This window comes from Odocoileus virginianus, chromosome 8, assembly GCF_023699985.2.
Source record: "Odocoileus virginianus isolate 20LAN1187 ecotype Illinois chromosome 8, Ovbor_1.2, whole genome shotgun sequence".
Lineage (NCBI taxonomy): Eukaryota > Metazoa > Chordata > Mammalia > Artiodactyla > Cervidae > Odocoileus > Odocoileus virginianus.
The window spans coordinates 24785454-24803572 of NC_069681.1; the positions used below are offsets into that span (position 1 = coordinate 24785454).

Sequence of the window (18119 nt, forward strand, 5' to 3'; positions counted from 1 at the left end):
TCACTGCACTGGCTCCTCTGGGCTCTGGGCCCGCGGGCTCCTCACTGCACTGGCTCCTCTGGGCTCTGGGCCTGCGGGCTCCTCACTCCCCTGGCTCCTCTGGGCTCTGGGCCCGTGGGCTCCTCACTCCCCTGGCTCCTCTGGGCTCTGGGCCCGTGGGCTCCTCACTCCCCTGGCTCCTCTGGGCTCTGGGCCCGCGGGCTCCTCACTCCCCTGGCTCCTCTGGGCTCTGGGCCCGCGGGCTCCTCACTCCCCTGGCTCCTCTGGGCTCTGGGCCCGCGGGCTCCTCACCGCACTGGCTCCTCTGGGCTCTGGGCCCGCGGGCTCCTCACCGTGGTGGCTCCTCTGGGCTCTGGGCCCGTGGGCTCCTCACTCCCCTGGCTCCTCTGGGCTCTGGGCCCGCGGGCTCCTCACTGCGGAGGCTCCTCTGGGCTCTGGGCCCGCGGGCTCCTCACCGCACTGGCTCCTCTGGGCTCTGGGCCCGTGGGCTCCTCACCGCGGTGGCTCCTCTGGGCTCTGATCCCGTGGGCTCCTCACTCCCCTGGCTCCTCTGGGCTCTGGGCCCGCGGGCTCCTCACTCCCCTGGCTCCTCTGGGCTCTGGGCCCGCGGGCTCCTCACTCCCCTGGCTCCTCTGGGCTCTGGGCCCGCGGGCTCCTCACTGCGGAGGCTCCTCTGGGCTCTGGGCCCGCGGGCTCCTCACTGCGGAGGCTCCTCTGCTGGGGGCGCGGGCTCTGGGGCCCGTGGGCTTCAGCAGCTGTGGTTCCTGGGCTCTAGAGCGCTGGCTCAGTGTTTGTGGTTCACGGGCTTCCCTGCTCCGTGGCCTGGGGGACCTTCCTGGCTTCCCTGCTCCGTGGCCTGGGGGACCTTCCTGGCTTCCCTGCTCCGTGGCCTGGGGGGCCTTCCTGGCTTCCCTGCTCCGTGGCCTGGGGGGCCTTCCTGGCCAAGGGATCAAACCCACAGCTCTGCATTAGCAGGTGGGCTCTTTACCACTGAGTCACCCGGGAAACCCAGGTTGAATTACAAATTCAGACGAGAAAAAAGAGTTCTTTGCTTCCTGGTCCCATCATTGCCCGCCCAGGATCAGCGTTTGCTGCTGGCTTGAGCCTGTGCTGGGTTTATTTGGGCTCCTGTTCACCACTCGTTCTGGTCTGAAGACCCCTTGAGGGCTGGGAAGTTGCATATTGTGAGTCCAGGTAGCGGCAGCGCTTTGCTCAAGACTTGGGCTGTGGAGTTGCTGGGGGGTGGGAACGACCCCAAACCAAGCCAGACAGGAGGTGTTCTCCAGCCCACCCACTGCCTGCCTTTGGCTGCCACCCATGTGAGAGCACCCGGCCTCCTGTGCTCAGAAACCACACGGATGGCCGTGACCGAAACCCTCCTCCCGTCCCGACTCTGAGTCAAGGCTCGGGGTTTGTCTTCAGTGAGGAAGCTTTCCCTGCCCCTGTGAGGCCCCTGGCACACTCACCTCCCAGAAGACCAAAATACACTTGCCTCTTACAGAAAACATGTTCCTCGAAACATCCGATTGCCGTGATCAGAGGGTGCGATCCAGCTGCTACCAGCCATTCTGAGCCCCGCGCTTCCTCTGAGTTGGTGGAGGCATTTTGTGTAATTATCCTGCTTGTTTTTCCACTCTAACGATCTCCCCGGTAGCTCCCCGGATAGTTTCTCTTGGTTAATTGCTCACGTTGCATCTTGCCCCACCATGATTTTGGGGTGCTGTGCTCCGGAAGGGTGTGCTGCGTCACCCTGGACTGAAGTCTCATCCGAACGTGATGGTCACGCGCTCGGGGAGATGACGGGGCTGACCCGGCGGTCAGCTAATCACCAGCTTCGCCCCCTGCAAGTGTGGACAGCGGGACCCTTGGCTGCCACGTTCCCCGCGTGCACCCCCGTGGCCAGCCTTGCACATGGACACAAGGACATGCTGTTCCCCTCATTCACCCTGGCCTGAGGACCACAGCGACCTCTGACCTTGAACAAACTCAGTGGAGAGGCACCAAAAGTAGAGAGAGGCAGGAGGGCAGGGGCACCGTGTCCCTGCATGTCCCGATGGAACAGCCAGCCTGGGGCGCCCGTTCGTCCAGGGCTAGGTCTGTGGTGCTCTCTTTAGGCCTGGCCAGCCTCTGCCCCTTCCCCACACCCTTTGCTGGGGCTGCTGGCTGGGGAGCCTCCCTGGCAGTCCATCCCGGGTGAGGAGGCCAGGCGGTCTGTCTGGGTGGTCCCACATTGTCCATCCATCCGGGAAGCCATCCAACCCACAGCTTGAACCCCAGACATCCAGCAGTGCCTAAGACATTGGCCAATCCAGGCTGGCGGAGGAGATAAGCATCTTTTCATGACTTGGTGGCTTCCTCTGGTTGATATTTGGAGCAGGATTTGCAAAATATATCCCCTCTGAGCTCACGATTGTAGGGGAACTAGAAACTTTTAAGTAATAAAAACTGGCTTTTATGTAATGAAAACGTTTAGCCCCTAAAAGCACAATGATAGCGGGTTGAATTATGTGCTCCTCGAAAGACACGCTGACATCCTCGGTTCCTGAGATGAGACCTTATCCCGGGATGAGCTTGTTGCAGATGGGGCTGCCCAGGTGGCTCAGAGGTAAAGAATCTGCCTGCAGTGCAGGAGACGGGGGTTCTGTCCCTGGGTGGGGAAGGTCCCCGGAGGAGGGCATGGCAACCACTCCAGTATTCCTGCCTGGAGAATCCCGTGGATAGAGGAGCCTGGCGGGCTACATACAGCCCATGGGGTTGCACAGTCAGACATGACTGAGCGATTGAGCACACATTGCAGATGGAGCTTGTTAAGAGGGCATCACGGGCAGGTGGCTGTGACCCCATGAGGCAGGTGGCCCTCCCAGAAGGAGGGGTTTGGATGCAGATGCACACACGGGGGGCAGCATGTGAAGACACAGGCGGAGCTGGGAGTGGAGTGTTCACGAGCCAGGGACCCGCGAGGCGGGGAGGCGCGGGGTGGGTCAGTCTGCGGGCCTTGCTCTCAGCCCCTGACCTCCAGGCGGGGAGACGGGGTTTCCATTGCTTTAGCGCCTGGTCTGCGGAGCTTCCATCGCGGCAGCTGCAGGGATCGAATTCTAACAGCATCTGACTAAGCGAGTAGAACAAGACAGGAGATGTTCGCCTTGTCCTGCGGCTGAAAATAGAGCTATCAGTCACTCAGTTTTTCTGGAAAGACACACTCCTTCCATTGACCCTGAGCGCATTCATGAGTTCTCTCCCCAGGAATGCAGGGGAAACCCCGACTCCTTCCTCTCTCCTCTCCAATCCCAGCTGATTTTGCTGCTTTCCTGGGCTTCTTCAGGGCCTCCCTGCCTCTCCATCATCGTCCAGCTGCCAGGCTGCTCATCACCCTCCTCACCCAGAACAAAGCCCAAGCGGCTCTGTCCTCACCCATCACCAGCGCCGCGCACAGCCCACCGCTGAGCCCCTCCCGGCACCTCCGTCCCACCCACCAGGACCCTGCGCCCTCCCCCACCGGCTCCATCCCCCTGGCCGGGAGGTCCTCCCGCCTCCTCACAGCCCAGCATCCTTCCAGCTTAGCCAGGGGCCCCTCCTCCAGGCAGGCTTCCTGGTTGCTCCCTGCCAGGGTCATGGGTGACAGGTCAGGGACACCTCGCTCCAGGCTGAGAGGCTCTGTGTGTGTTCCTGGACTGGACTCTCCTGATGGTACCCGAGGGTGGGCATCACCCCAGGGGTGGGGCCGAGCGGCTCCGGGGAGCAAGCGCTGCACTGCAGCCCCGAGCCCCTAACAGAGCCTCTGTGTCCTGCCAGGCTGCGGTCCCCTTCCAGGACACACACGGCCCGAAGGACCCCAAGCCACTGCAGAAGGGAGCTGGGCTCCTCCCAGTGTCCTCGCCCCTGAGGCAGCCGGGTGGCTGGAATCCTTTTATTCTTAAAGGTCCTCCATAGAGCTGGGCCTGCATCGGGCCTTGTCCTCCACTCTGGCCCACCTGCCGTGGGGAGGAGAGAGGCGTGTGGTCAGAGCGGCGCCTCCCCCCGCCCCAGGCCCCCACCTGGAGCGCAGGCCCCTCTGGTTCAGGGCCTGGCGTGAGTTACGATACAGACACAGCGGCGGTGCTCCAGCACAAGCGTCTCTGTAAACAGCCCCTCCCCTGGTTCCCGGCCGCGCCCCCACACCCAGCCCAGCACAGACCCCTTCACAGCAGGGCGGAGGTCATGGTGAAGACAGACCACAGAAAATGGGAAAAAGAAGAGAGAAACGGAAACCTCCCTACTCCCCAAAGCCTGCGGTGGAGGATCTCACGGGCGCCTCCCCAGGAGCTCACGTCCAGCAGGTGGTTCGGGGGCGCGTGGCAGCCTGCCGTGAGGCCCGGGAACCCCCAGTGCCCACCCTGCCAGGGTGGGCGGGGGCCTGCATGCTGGGGGCACTCAGCATGGACCTGTCGGCTCGGCCGGGGGCGGGGGGCCCCTCCGCAGCTGCTGTTCCCACTCCTTCTCAGCACTGGCCCCCTCCCCCTGCCCTTCACACTGGCACAGGACCCCATGGCCCCTTCCCCCTGTCCTTCACGCTGATGTAGGACCCAGGGCCCCCTCCCCCTGTCCCGTCACCGGTAACCTCACAGGGACTGTCCCGAGAGGACAGATTTGATGACCATTTCCAAAGTGAGCCTCTGGCGGGAGGCGGTCCATCCCTGGGGCTGATGCTCTGGGTATCTGTTAATAGAACAAGACTGGGGGGTGGGGCACAGCGGGGTGGGCTTTCTGAGTCTGGATCTGGTGAACCTGTGACTTTCGGGAGCCAAACACTACTCCACTTTTAAATTAACACCTTGTGCTTCTGGGGTAATAGAGTTAAGCTATTTTAATAAAGTTCTCCGTGGACTGGAGAGGAAGGCATAAACCGAAAGGAAGAGAGACAAGAATGAATTTCTTATCGGACCATCAGAGCTCGCGGAGAAATATATAAACAGGCCAGAAAGATGAACCAGATAGGAGTTCCGTGTTATGGGCTGCTGTGGCCGGAGGACCCAGCAAAACTGCTAATATCTTCTGTCGAACACTCCAGAAATGTTTGCTGAGCTCATTAACTGATTATTAACGTGAGTAAATCCACAAGGATAGAAGAAGGGTTCCACGAATGAACAGACGGACCCCTGACATTTAGCTGTTTACTGATGGAGGTCAGACACTGTAACATGTAAAAACAGAGCCGTTTTCAAATGGTTCTGGTGTGGACTTGTTAACATTCTTATTTGCCTGAGAGATGACATACAGCAACACAGAGAAAACCCAGAGATTTAGATCCTCAGTAAATGCTCTTCCTTAGACGACTACTTTCCAATAATTCTGCAAACAGCTCCCGCTTCACCTGGCAGCTCAGAGAGCCTTCTCCTCCTGGATGAACTTGGCGGACCTCTCAGGCGTTACTTACGCCTGTGAGGTTTTGGATCCGTGGGGTTTCACAGCGGACACTCGGACTTGTCCTAAGGTGGATTTTGCATGTGGTTCTAGTGGCCGTGCTGCAGACCCGGTGAGTGAAGGCAGGGGCATCCTGGCCCCACCCTCGAGGCTGGAGAGACCACAAGTGCCGGGGCTCAAGCTCTCCTCCAGAGTCTCTGTTCAGGAGACAGGCTTGTTCCCCAGGCTTCCCTGGCAGCTCAGTGGTAAAGACCCTGCCTGTAGTGCAGGAGATGATGGAGATGCTGGTTTGATCCCTGGGTCGGGAAGATCCCCTGGAGGAGGACGTGGCAACCCACTCCAGTACTCCTGCCTGGAGAATCTCAAGGACAGCGGAGCCTGGTGGGCTACAGTGCAGGGGGCCGCATTGCAAACAGATGACTGAGTGACGGAGCGGAGCACGGCCCGTTCCCCAAAGGCTTCCCAGGTGGCGCTGGTGGCAAAGAGTCTGCCTGCCAATGCAGGGGACGTAAGAGACGCTGGTTCAGTCCCTGGGTCAGGAAAATCCCCTGGAGGAGAAAATAGCCACCCACTCCAGTATTCCTGCCTGGAGAATCCCATGGACAGAAGCGCCTGGCCGGCCACAGTCTACGGGGTGGCAGAGAGCCGGACACGACTGAAGCGACTTAGCACGCGTGTGCGCACGCTTGCTCTCTAAGCCTCGGACTCCCCGTTTATAAAGCGGGGATGGGGGCACCAACAGTGCCAGCAGCACAGTGTTGGTGGGGAGAGAGGGGGTTCACATCCGGGGGCCTCGATGACGTTGGCAGCCAGTTGTCACTGTCCCTGAGGTAGGATGTACCACCCCTGGGGGAGAAGCTTTAGAGAACGGGAACCTACCTGGAGGAAGAAAAGCCGACCTCGGCGCAGCAGAGCCCAGCGTTGGGAAAGGGAGAGACACGCACGCACGCATGCACCCACACACACACACACACAGCCTGGGAGGCCCGCCTGGGGGAGACATGGAACCGGCCAGGCTGCTGCGCCGTCAGTGGGCAGCGTCGGAGCCCACGGTCACGTCTGAGCTCTACTCCTGGGAGACCGCTCTCTACCCTCTGAGCTAGGGACTCATGAAGTCTGATTAGAGCGCATCTTACAAGTTTGCAGCGTTTAACCCTGTGCTGGGATAACCATCAGCCCACCGGCCAGATCCCTGACTCCAGCTGCAATAGAGCTTTCCCCAGTTTGGTGAGTGGGACCAATGGTTGGAACCAGCCGCCCTCAGCATGCACGCCTGGCCCTTTGTGTCCTGCAGGCATGTTGGTGGCCAGCACGGGAATGGTGAACACACTTTAAGGGTAAAGGGCACTCAACCTTTGGGCACCTTCCGTGCGTTGACCCTGAAACCTGCTGTGCTGGCTTCTCCCCAGGTGGACCAACCACTCTCGGCCCTAAGGCTGCTCTACAAATATGATGCTTCAGCCCGATGGAGGGTGTGAACAGGGCCTCCTCTTCCTCCAGAAGACAGTCCACTGCAGAAAAGTATGCTTGTTTTCATTTTCTCCATAGGGAGTCCTTTTCTTGTCTTAAAGAGCTATTTTAGGCAATCTTTTTCTTGTGTGGACAATTTGCATAATAAAAATTATACTATGCTTTGTGTTACACAGGCATTATTCGAGACCAGCCCTACCTGGGATGAAAATACTATTATTATGGCCATTTTACAGTTGATAAAACTGAGGCTTACTTAAAAATAACACAGAAAAGAAAAATTGGGATTTTAATGCAGCCTGCATGTCTAGTCAATGCTATTTCTTCACTTTTCTCCCTTATAATTCTTTCTAAAATCTGGAGGCAGTTCTTTCCAGGATATGAATAGAAAAGGGCCCAGTCTGGGTTTAACTTACTTGTGCTTTGATGTTGAGACCACGGGCTTGTGTTCAGAGATCCAAACGTTGCGGGAAGCAGATGCCACCTGTCAGGACCAGAAACACCCCCGAGGCCACTTTTGGTGAGTCGGTGCGAGGGGCCCGGGTGGGGGCTTTGGTCCCTGTGTCTCCCACCTGCTTCCTAAGGATGCCTGTCCACAAACCCGAAGACAAGGGCTCGTGTTTCACTTTGGGTTGGGTCTGGCCTGCCCGCGCTGCATGACCAACATTTCTCTGAGAAGGCAGCCGTGAACGAATTTAGAAAACCAGGAGTTTAATAATTACCCTCGCCTTAAAAGATAAAAGCGTGATCCCAAGGCAGAGCTCATCTTTCCTAGTGTGCGTGCCTGGGACTTACAACCATTCACAAGTCAGATAAGAGTTTTTGAAATAATTCCTTAAGAAAATACTGACCATCTGTTTTCCTTCTTGAGGACAACGCGAATCCTCTTTGTCTTTTCCTAAATCTCCTCCCGGAGATAAGAGGAGTTTTGTTGTGCGTGCACCTCCCTGGGGGTATAAAGGCCGCCCCCACCCATGAGAAGACGTGTAGAGATGGCCGAGGACCCTAGAGGACCCTAGAATCATCAGCCTGGGGAACCCGTCAACCCCTGCTGGTGCCCAGAGCATCCCGGCTCTGAAGGGTTGCCTCCTGGTCAGGTCTGAAAAGTCCTTCGGGTGTTGTGCATATTTCCATCTGCTTGGCTCCTTCTTCCCTTCTAGACCAGCCAGAACTAGGGGCTGCCCACCCACCGCCTGCCCGCCTGCCCGGAGCCCCTCACCCATCCCACGGCCTCTGCTGGGCAGCGAGGGTCAGACCTCGCAGCCCAAAGCCCCATCCTCAGGTGACCCTGGTCACCGCATCGGGGCAGCCAGGAGTCGCCTTGTGGCCTCGATGGAGAGACTGACTGGGCTAATCACCATCATTTCTGTCCTTTTTCATCCACGTGCTAACAGGAGAGACTGAGCAATTCAAGAAATCGTATGTTTCAAGTTTGTCTTTACAGCGTGACAGAAGCATCGAGGAACTGGCTCCCGCGATCTGATTGCACAACCGTCGCTGGGAGGCCAGTCCCGGCTGCTGGTGCTAAGAAGCCAGGAGCTGGTGCCAAGAAGCCAGGAGCGAGGCCCTGAACCTTCTCCGAAGCCTGCGCAGGGCGGCGCCCTGCAGGAGGTCCTTCCCGGCGGGCACTCTTCTGCGGGTGCACTCTTGGAAGGAGAGGTGAGCGCCAGGGGCTGTGGTCAAGATGAATGGGCTAAGGTTGGCAGGGGCTCAGAGGGTGGGCATGAGCACAGGGTCCAGTGCGGGCTGAAGTCATAGCTGTGATTCAAGTTTTATCAAAATAATAGCATTTTGGGGGGGAGGTAAGAGGGGAAAAGGGGTGGTAAAGGAGAGGGAGGAGGGGGAGAGGAAGGGGGAGGGAGGGGGAGGAGGGAAGGAAGAGGGGGAAGGGGTGGGGAGGAGGGAGGAGGGGGCAGGGAGGGGAGAGGGAGGGGAAGGGGAGGAGGGAGGAGGGGGAGGGAAGGAAGAGGGGGGAGGGGTGGGATGGGGAGGAGGGGGAGGAGGGAGGAGGAAGGGGGGGGGACTTCCCAGTGGGCTGGGTAAGGAGGTGGGCTGCCGGTTTTACCCCTGCTCAGTCTCAGTGGCTTTGGGTGAGTCACTGAAGCTCTCTGAGCCTTGGTTTCTATATCTGAAAGACAGAGGATTTGGACTAGAAGAATTTAGCATTTCTAGCCATACAATCCCATGTTCTGAACTTCTAAACAGTACCAATGGGTTAAGAACACGTCAGCATAGCTCTAACATGCTTCATACCTTAAGAAGCGTTCTCTCAGGCATCAGGTACCATTTTTATAAATTCCTTGGCCCCCCGCTTGATTCTTCTTTTTTAATTAGGTGAGTTTGAGTTAAATGCTTTCAGTGCCATAGAGACGATTTGAAGTTTTAAAATTAAAGCACACTCGTTATCTGCAGGATTTTGACCACTTGGTGAGTTAAAGAAAATGCTCCCACCTCAAAGTACATCGTGGAAATTAAATTAGCAGTTCCTAGCCAGGGACCAGCTGCGTGATGTGATTGTTGTTGGCTCCATGTTTGAGGAGGAGAGACTGAAAAGTTAAGAGATCAGCCCCGAGCAGGAAACAGAGGGAGAAACTAGATTGAAACTCAGTGCTGGCTTTCCAAAGCCTCACGGAGAAGTTAGAAGGTGGCCCCTCCTGGGAGCGGCCAGTCACGTTCAGCTTGTCGGCTTCCAGCAGCCAGGGAGGGGGCAGCACGTGCTTTTCCAAACTCCCATTTACCCCGAAAACCTTCCAGCCTTGAGAAGAAAAGCTGCAGTGGATCAGAGGACAAATTAGGGCCCCGAGCAGCCTGGCACAGCCCTGTCCGATGGGTCTTCACCTGGCCACTGGGGGTCTGGTCCGGACGGAAAGCCACGTAATCCTTTCACTAGAGAATCCGTCCCCACTCACCCATCTTTTGTTGCAAGTAATTCAACATCTCATTTGCCCTCATTTTCTTTCTTTATATTTTTGTATTTGAGCTTTTCGTCTCCCCATTCATGTCCCTTGCTAATTGGAAGGTCTTTTGAAGAAAGTTCTCCCCGGCATTTGGTCCTTTATTAATGGAGAAGTTTTAGATTCAAGTAAGAGTTAAACTTTTCTCCCCTCAATCCTAAATATACTGATGTACAAAACTAAATTTTTTAAATAATATGTTTGTTATGGAAAGAATAGTTTTTCTGAACAAATAACATGAATGTTAGTATTAAGTGGAAACACCCTATGGGATAAAAGCAAAACTCTTCCAAGTCCTTTTTAGGGGGAAAAAAAAAAATCTCAAAAGTCTCAAATTAGCAAATGAAAACACCGTGTCCAGGGATATTGTTTCCTAAATATGTCTGAAATCTGTCATAATCTGTTTTCCTGGAACAATAAAGAAGTGGTTCCAAGACCCACATCACTATCATTCTCCAGACAAAGGTTATCTGTGCATTATGTTCAATATAGAATTTTCAAATTTTGAAACATTTTATTATTACTGTAATGGCTATTGCCGTTTCTAACAGACATCCTGTCAGAAGGTTTAAAAAATGTATGCCTCGGTTCACGCAAGAGAAACACAAAGGTCAAAACTTTTAAAATGTCACTTCTTCTGCAGTTTTGCATAGAAAATACATTGGATCAGTGGGAGGGCTCCTTGCCCATAGAAACAGGCTGCAGGGAAAGAATGTTACCCCGCTGCTGAGTTTCCACTTTCCCTGCAGCTGCGGGCTGAGCAGAAAGGCACTGTGGGAGACTATTGTCACCCCAGCTGGGTAATAGTTTTCTTATTTTACAGTCAGCAGCCAAGGGGGGCTGGGGTGTCTCCGTAAAGTGCCTGAAAAAAAAATATAACTCCTGCAAATAGATCCCTTTTCCCCTCCTCGGTGAGAAAGGGGAGTCTGTGAAACGTGTGTTTCATTTGGCCCTAGCAGCATAATTAACCAGCACAAACAAAAGCAACTCAAGATGGGAGCCTTGTATGCAACATCCTTCCCTAACAGACCTGGGCTTGAGGGGAGGCGGGTGTCTTCAGGGTCTGCAGGCTGGGCCCCACGATCGTTTCCTTCATGTCCCATCAGCCAACGACTCCCTCCTTGCTCGTTATTGGAAAGTCACCTGCCATGGAGTGGAAAGCTTGGCACTGAAATGTTAATTTCCAGTGTTTCAGCAAAGCCAAGCTGCAGGTACTGGCCGGTTGCTGAACTTCTGTAGACAGTGGTTGGGTTGTGGGGTGCATCTTTCTGGCAAAGTTTGAGCAGTGCCTGCCCTTCAGGCTGGTTTTGCTTGGGTTTTGTTTTGAACTGCGAACTGTCTGGGACATCGTGTGTTTGTTACCATGGAAACTCAGTTTTTTTTTTAAGGTGAAAAGTCAGTGACCTCTTAGCATTCCCGCCACAGGAATAAATATTCTTGGGGCTTGGCAGGAAGGAGCCAGGCTGGCAGGAGAGGCAGTGACGGCCCCACCATGAACACGGGTGTTCACAGCCACGAAGCCACGAGGTGACTGTGCTCAGATGTCTCATGAAGCCAGGCTGCCTGGACTGCATGCTTCAAACTGATGAGACTGTTCCGTGCAGGGCCTGAAAACCGAAGTGGACACAAACCTCCTTGGCTTTCCCAAGCAACAAGGATGGAGCCAAGGCCGAGTCTGAGAATGTTCACTGTGTTTACCTGGTCTCTGGAGATCCAAGAAAGCAACACTTTTAAAATAGAAACTAATAGTGAACAGTCTAGAGGGCAGTAGTGCAGTGACCAGGCTTGGGACTTTCTGGAGACTCAGAAAGGTGAGGAGAAATCTGGCGGGTTTTTCTTTCAAAGTGCTGAATCAATGAAATCGGTGTTTCTTCTGACTGGTCTGAGGAAGCCATGGGCTCGGCATGGGTTTTGGAGGAAGAGCAAGCACCCTTCTCCGTCCCTGGGTGTGGACAGACTCCGAGAGCAGGCAAGAGAACGCAGGGCATGCTCAGGCAGTCCTTGGAGTGGTGCCCCAGTGCTGCTCCAGAAAGTTCCAGAACGAGACGGGTTTGGCAAGACTGACAAAGGATCAAGAGGCGTGCGTCGCTGAGGGTGCGGTGCCCTTCTCTCTGGGGGCTGCTTCACGGTCGCGTGAGGGCACTGACCTAAGCAGAGGTTCTCAGGGTGTGGCTCCTCCAGTGTAAAGGCGAGGAAACAGCAGCAGAAAGAGGCAAAGCCGAGGACAGGCGAGAACGTGGCATTTAGACTCTGCTGTGTGTGTGAGGGGACGACACCCCGGAAGTCACAGGGCCAGGGCAGGCTGGTTCCAGCAAGGGAAGGGAGTCGGAGGCTGATGGGACTGGGCAGAAGCACCTCCCGGCGCGCAGCTCTCCCTGGAGACCCCAGAAGCAGAGACGATGGTGGGGGCACTGGGCGCGGGGCAGGGCAGCTCCCGTGCCCCCGGGAAGGCGGTGTGGACTGGGCCTGACGCGTCTCCTGCTTGATGTCCCCACCCAGATTTGCACACACGTTTCAGAACCATTCTTTAAGGGCAAATGTGCAAAACCAGCCTGGACAAAGGCCGCCGGTGACCTGCCCCCAGCTGGCACGGCTTCCAGGGGCGGGGTTCGGGCCCCTGCTGCTGTCGGGGGTTTGGCGGGGGGCGGACTGAGGTGGGGAGACTGTGTTCCGCGACCTCAGAGCAGGTGTGGCCCGACCGGTCCTGGACTTCTGGGTCGCGGGTCCTGGACTTCCGGGTCGCGGGTCCTGGACTTCCGGGTCACGGGTCCTGGACTTCCGGGTCCCGTCCCTTACTGCCGGGCTGAGAGCTTCTCCTTGGCGAGGATGTCCCTGAACTCCGGCTCCCTAGCCCAGGTCCGAGACTCTACCGAGAGGGTGAGTGAATGAAGGGTGAAGTAAGACCACAGCACGTCGCTGCCTGTTGGGCAGAGCAGAGACTTGGGGGGGCCCAGAGACCTCTTCACCCCAGCCCATACTCACCTCACCCTACCCACCTCTTGCCCGCTCACCTCGTCCACTCCCTGGCCTCTAGTAGTGTGAAGAAATACCGTCCGGACAAAGCAATTCTTTCTTCTGAAGAAGCAATAAAAACTTCGATGCAGGGAAATAAGCGATTTTGAAGAAAATTAAAGTCCTATTTTGTCTCTCTTACACAAGCTTTGTTAAACGCAATTACTCATCTCAGTTTTCCTAGATATTCCTTTTGGGAAAGCAGCCTCTTTTAATTTAAAAGTTATTTGTTGAGATCCTGGCATTTATCCTTAATATACAGATGCCGTCAGAGACTCCTTTTGGCAAACTGAGAAACTCCTTTTTAGCAAAGTGTTTGGAGGGGGGGTGAGGGCTCGTGGCATCAAGGGGTGACTGTGCTTCGGGTTTTTCAGCGTAAAACGGGGGTGCTGACAACGTCTGCTGTCCCAGATACACAGGGTCGTGAGGATGACAGGGGGACAGTGGCAGTGAGCGCTTTGGGATTCAAAGTGAAATTCAAGTGAAAAGCAGAGTGAAATTTCAAGATAAACAAATGAGTTCAATCTTGAACTCATTGCAACTTCAAGAAAAGAGAAGGTAAATAGAGAAGGAACATTGGACAGAGATGAACTTTGCTTCCGGTAGAGCTGATCCCAAAGTAATATTAATAAAGGTCGAACATTTGTAGTAGAGAGTGAAAAGTATTGTTTTAAGAGAGAAAAAGTTGGTGTCCAAGGAAAATCTAATATTTTTGCCATGAAAATGCTAAACTGTCTCAGCAAAAACTAGGAGTAAAAGGAGAGAACAGAGTAGAAGATTCCAGCTCTTTTCAATCTTATTTGTTTTGTGTGAAGGGAGAAATAGAGCATTCTGCTTTCTGGTTTTCTTCCAACAATTGAAAAATGTGTGTGAATTCTGAGTGTGAGGAATTGATGAATAGTTACCAGCTCAACAGAGAAGCTCAGAAACACATAATTAAAAGAAAAAAGGGGAATGAACATTAATGAAATCAAACCATCCAAAATGAGGAAAAGGAAAAGACAAATTATAACAAACAAGGATCATAAATTAAGATAGAGGAATAAGATAAGCAGTATAATTCATATATAAACAGTATAGTATAATTCATTATTATACTAAAGGTGAATGAGATAAATTGCTCTATTAAAATCAGAGGTTGTCAGACTGTGTCTTAAAAAACAGGTATATGTTATTTCAAAAAACCCTTCCAACAGAACGGTAAAGTTGAAAACAGGGGCAAGCAAACAGATGTTAGCAGATGCAAACAGAAAGATGTGGTGATGCTACTATCAGACAATGAAGAATTTAGGACTAATGGCTTGAAATCAGATGAAAATATGTAATAATGAAAGTCACAGTTTTTAAGATGAGCTGGATATGTCAAACAATGGTGACTGATTATAAACTATGACAAAAATAAATGACCATAAAGAAGGCTGAGTACTGAAGAACTGATGTTTTTGAACTGTGGTGTTGGAGAAGACTCTTGAGAGCCCCTCGGACTGCAAGGAGATCAAACCAGTCAATCCTAAAGGAGATCAGTCCTGACTATTCATTGGAAGGACTGAAGCTGAAACTCCAATACTTTGGCCACCTTGATGCGAAGAGTTGACTCACTAGAAAAGACCCTGATGCAGGGAAAGACTGAGGGCAGGAGGAGAAGGAGGTGACAGAGGATGAGATGGTTGGATGGCATCACTGACTCGATGGACATGAGTCTGAGCAGACACCAGGAGACAGTGGAGGACAGAGCAGCCTGGTGTGCTCCGTCCGCGGGGTCGAGGAGTCCTACACGGGTGAGCAGCTGAGCAACGACGACAGAGCAGCACGAGAGTCGTTTCCGTTTTAATGAGACTGAAACGTCTGCAGACAAACACACACCAACCTGCATGACCTCCAAGTGCTAACGGGAGCCTTTACGGCAGTCAGTGGCCAGTCAGTAATTAGAACGTTCTGAACTGCAAGTCCGGCCCGCGTTCCTGGTGTGGATCATAACGGCCAACACAAGAACCAACCCCCAGAACTGTCTCGGAGTTCCCGGGCGCCCCAGGAAGTCCCTAATGAACAGGTGTCCTAAGCAGGTAGGCGGCTGTCACCTAGGTGGTTGGCTGGCTGGCTCAAGGTCAAAGACCGAGTGGTGCCGGGAGAGAAAGCCTTCAGGGCTCCTGAACCGCGCACGGCTCTGCTCCCTCGGGGGAACCAGGACAGTCCTGAACCGTATTCCTCTCCAAGTGCAGCTCTCCTCAGCAGCGAGCGCCTTCTTCCCGCACAGGCCTGTCTGTGAGAAGTTTTATGTAAATCAGATCCCATTTTCCAGCTCACTAACCTACCTCTTCAAGTTTGTTTTCTTTCTTTCTTGATTGATTCCCAATTGACAGCGGCTCTTACATTCAGCTCTAAGTGTTCCTTTCCTCAGCCTTTCTGCTGAAGCATCACTGATCACTGAACAAGTGATGAGCTGCATTTGGAGACAACCGCCTGAAGGAAGGCTTCTGTGAAGCCTGCTGTAAAGTCTCCTTTTGTCTGGCACAGCCTCCTCTGTGGCAGTAACAGTAACCCCATAATTTATCTGTTTGGGAAGTGCAATGGATACATCTCTTTGTTCTGCAGCATCCATGGGCCTCCTCTGGTAACTGTACCTTTGGTAGCGAGAGCTCAGTGAAATGACCCTTTCTCAGTCCATGTGGTCCTGGCCCAGCTCCAGTGCTGGAGGATACAGCCCAGGATCCACCAGGAAGGGCAGAGCATCCTCACGCTCTCACGGAGGGCACCCTGCCTGACCGCAGCTGAGGAGATGCCGTGGGACTGTGGCTTCTGGAGGAGAGAAGCCTGATGCCACTGGACCTGAGCCCCACGAGGATGCTGGAGACGGAGCCGCTGCCTCCACCTTGTTAATGCACGAAGACCTCTGCTGACTTAGCGAGGTCAGAGCAAACACCCTTCAGCTCCTGATGCTGCTGGCTGCGGAAGTACTCGGGCCTGAAGCCTAGCTTAGGGGAGCCAACGAATTTGGCTTTTTATTTAGTCCGGTTTAGGATGTGTTTTCCCTCTGTCTTGCATGCCTTCAGACATTGCAACTCTGAATTTCTGTGCACTGAATTTTCTTATAAAGAAGCCTCTGGTTATCCACCCACAGTAACAGCTGATGTGTCTTTGGTCGGCATAGTTCTAATATTTGCACCCAGAGCAGCACCTCCTAGAAGCCGGGTTTAGAATCACTTTCACTGTCTGTCCCGGAGCTCCGTGACCCCCCAGAGGTTGAAAGATGGAGTCTGGGGGTTCCCTCTGCCAAACGAGAAGAGTCTGATGACACAGTTGATGTTTCCCAAACTTCACCTCCTGAACTTGCCTAAGTGTGAAACTGTGTATCCAGTGGGTGGAAAGTGCTGGAAGGAACCCACGTCTGCATGAGAACTTGGAAGCCAGGGGTTCTGTGAATGTCTGGACTTGGAGAGCCCTCGTTCAGAGCAGAGGAACCTCAGACAATGATGTTATTTTATTTTCTAAGATGGTAGATGCCCTGGGCTCCAGCCGCGAGACTTGGAGCCAGTTTGTGGCCATAACCCAGATCAGAGAAATGGACTGACAGCATCTCTCAGGCATCCAGACTCTTCTCCAGGTTTCTGACTTGCAGACAGACAGTGCTTTTGCATTCTGTTGGTTAAAACATGAACAGGATAAAACCCAGGATGAAAATGTATAAGGTATTGAATTCTGTGGGCTGTCAAGCTACTGAAAGTGCATTTACCGTCAGCTCGCTCTCCCTCACCCCTTTCTCAATCAGAAATCAAGCTCTGCGCTCTGCAGGAGGGCTGAGACCCGTCTCGTGACAGTGACCCTTGGTGAGTGTGTGTGGTTGGAGAGGAGCCCAGGCCAGCCCTCACCCCCGGATACAGCCGAGTCCCGCGAAGTGGCGCGTCTGGTTCTCAGCGACCCCTGTCCTCAGGGCAGACACTGCCCTCTCGCCGGGTCCTCACGGCCTTTCCTGGTGCAGGAGCCTGCGGCTGCAGGCAGAGCGCTCGTCTCTTACTCTCGTTATAAAGGCTCTAATACCATCACTCCAATACTGTGGCTGCCTGATGCAAAGAACTGACTCACTGGAAAAGACCCTGATGCTGGGAAAGAGTGAAGGCAGGAGGAGAAGGGGGTGACAGAGGATGAGATGGCTGGATGGCATCACTGACTCCATGGACATGAGTTTGATCAAGCTCCAGGAGATGGTGAAGGACAGGGAGGCCTGGCGTGCTGCCGTCCATGGGGTCTTAGAGAGTCGGACACGACTGAGCGACTGGGCTGCACTGAATCCCATCATGGGGCCCATCCACTCAAGTCTCGTGCTGGAATTTCTCTCACTTGTTTTAATGACTTTTGTTTTCTAGTCCCCCTGACTGAGCAGACCCTCCTGAGTGTGGAATCCTGGGGAGATCATTCCCCCTGCTTGGCGCCGGGCTGGCCTTTCTGGAAATGGGGTCCCCACACACCTGCGCAGGGGGTGCTGTTGTGGTGAACTGAGGCCGTGGCGCTCGGCATGCGCGTCCCCTCCAGTCCTGCCCCTGTTGTCCCCCCACGGGGGGACACGGAGATGACCGCTGCCCAGAAGGAAAACATTCTGGAATCTGGAAGCACTTGGAGGAACTGCAGGAGCAGGGCGCTCAGGGCTGCCCCGGAGGCCTCAGCTCCTGACGGCTAACTCAAGACGTGCTTGAGCGTCTCGCCTGGGCAGCACGGCGGGCCGCGCGGTGGGCCCTCCACGCCGCCCCTGGCTCTCCCGTGACCTTGACGCATGACCTTGATGAGCTGCTGCCGCTTTTCTCCCGTCTCTGGAGCTGAGTTCGTCCTCCCTTCAGCGTGCAGGTGGGAGTCGTGAATATTTGTTTCCTGTGGGCTTGGTTTTGTAAACCTCTTCTCGGATAAAAGCGCCAGGCAGCTGTGGAGCATTGTTCTTATTAATAACCTCATCCTGGCATAAGCTCACCCACTTCCATACTTCATATTAATATTCCACTGCCGAAAATACGCTGCAACGACAGCTCAGGCTGATACCCTCCGTCTCCTCACGTTGACGCTGATCCATACACAAAACAGTTAAATTGTCTGAACACAGACACGCTTTCTCCTCTTTCCATGTCCATGTGTAAAGTGCCGTGTCTCTAGAGAGGAGCGTCAGGGTGGCTGCCTCGTCCAGCTGCGTGTCGCCAGGGGTGTCGGTGGTCCTGGGCTGACCCGAAAGGTCCCATAGCCTGGGGGCTTAAACAGTGGGGCTTCGCGTTCTGGAGTCTGGCAGGTGCAAGCTTTGGGTCC

At 54.4% G+C, this 18119-nt stretch overlaps 1 long non-coding RNA gene across 1 annotated transcript; it reads left to right on the plus strand.

The window, feature by feature from the left end:
• Positions 1 to 747: 747 nt before the first annotated feature.
• LOC139036305 (uncharacterized) lies at positions 748 to 17752 on the plus strand. The gene is made up of 3 exons (XR_011489030.1): positions 748 to 6627; positions 6810 to 8529; positions 11276 to 17752. It is a non-coding gene; the product is annotated as an uncharacterized lncRNA (long non-coding RNA).
• The last annotated feature ends 367 nt before the right edge of the window (positions 17753 to 18119 follow it).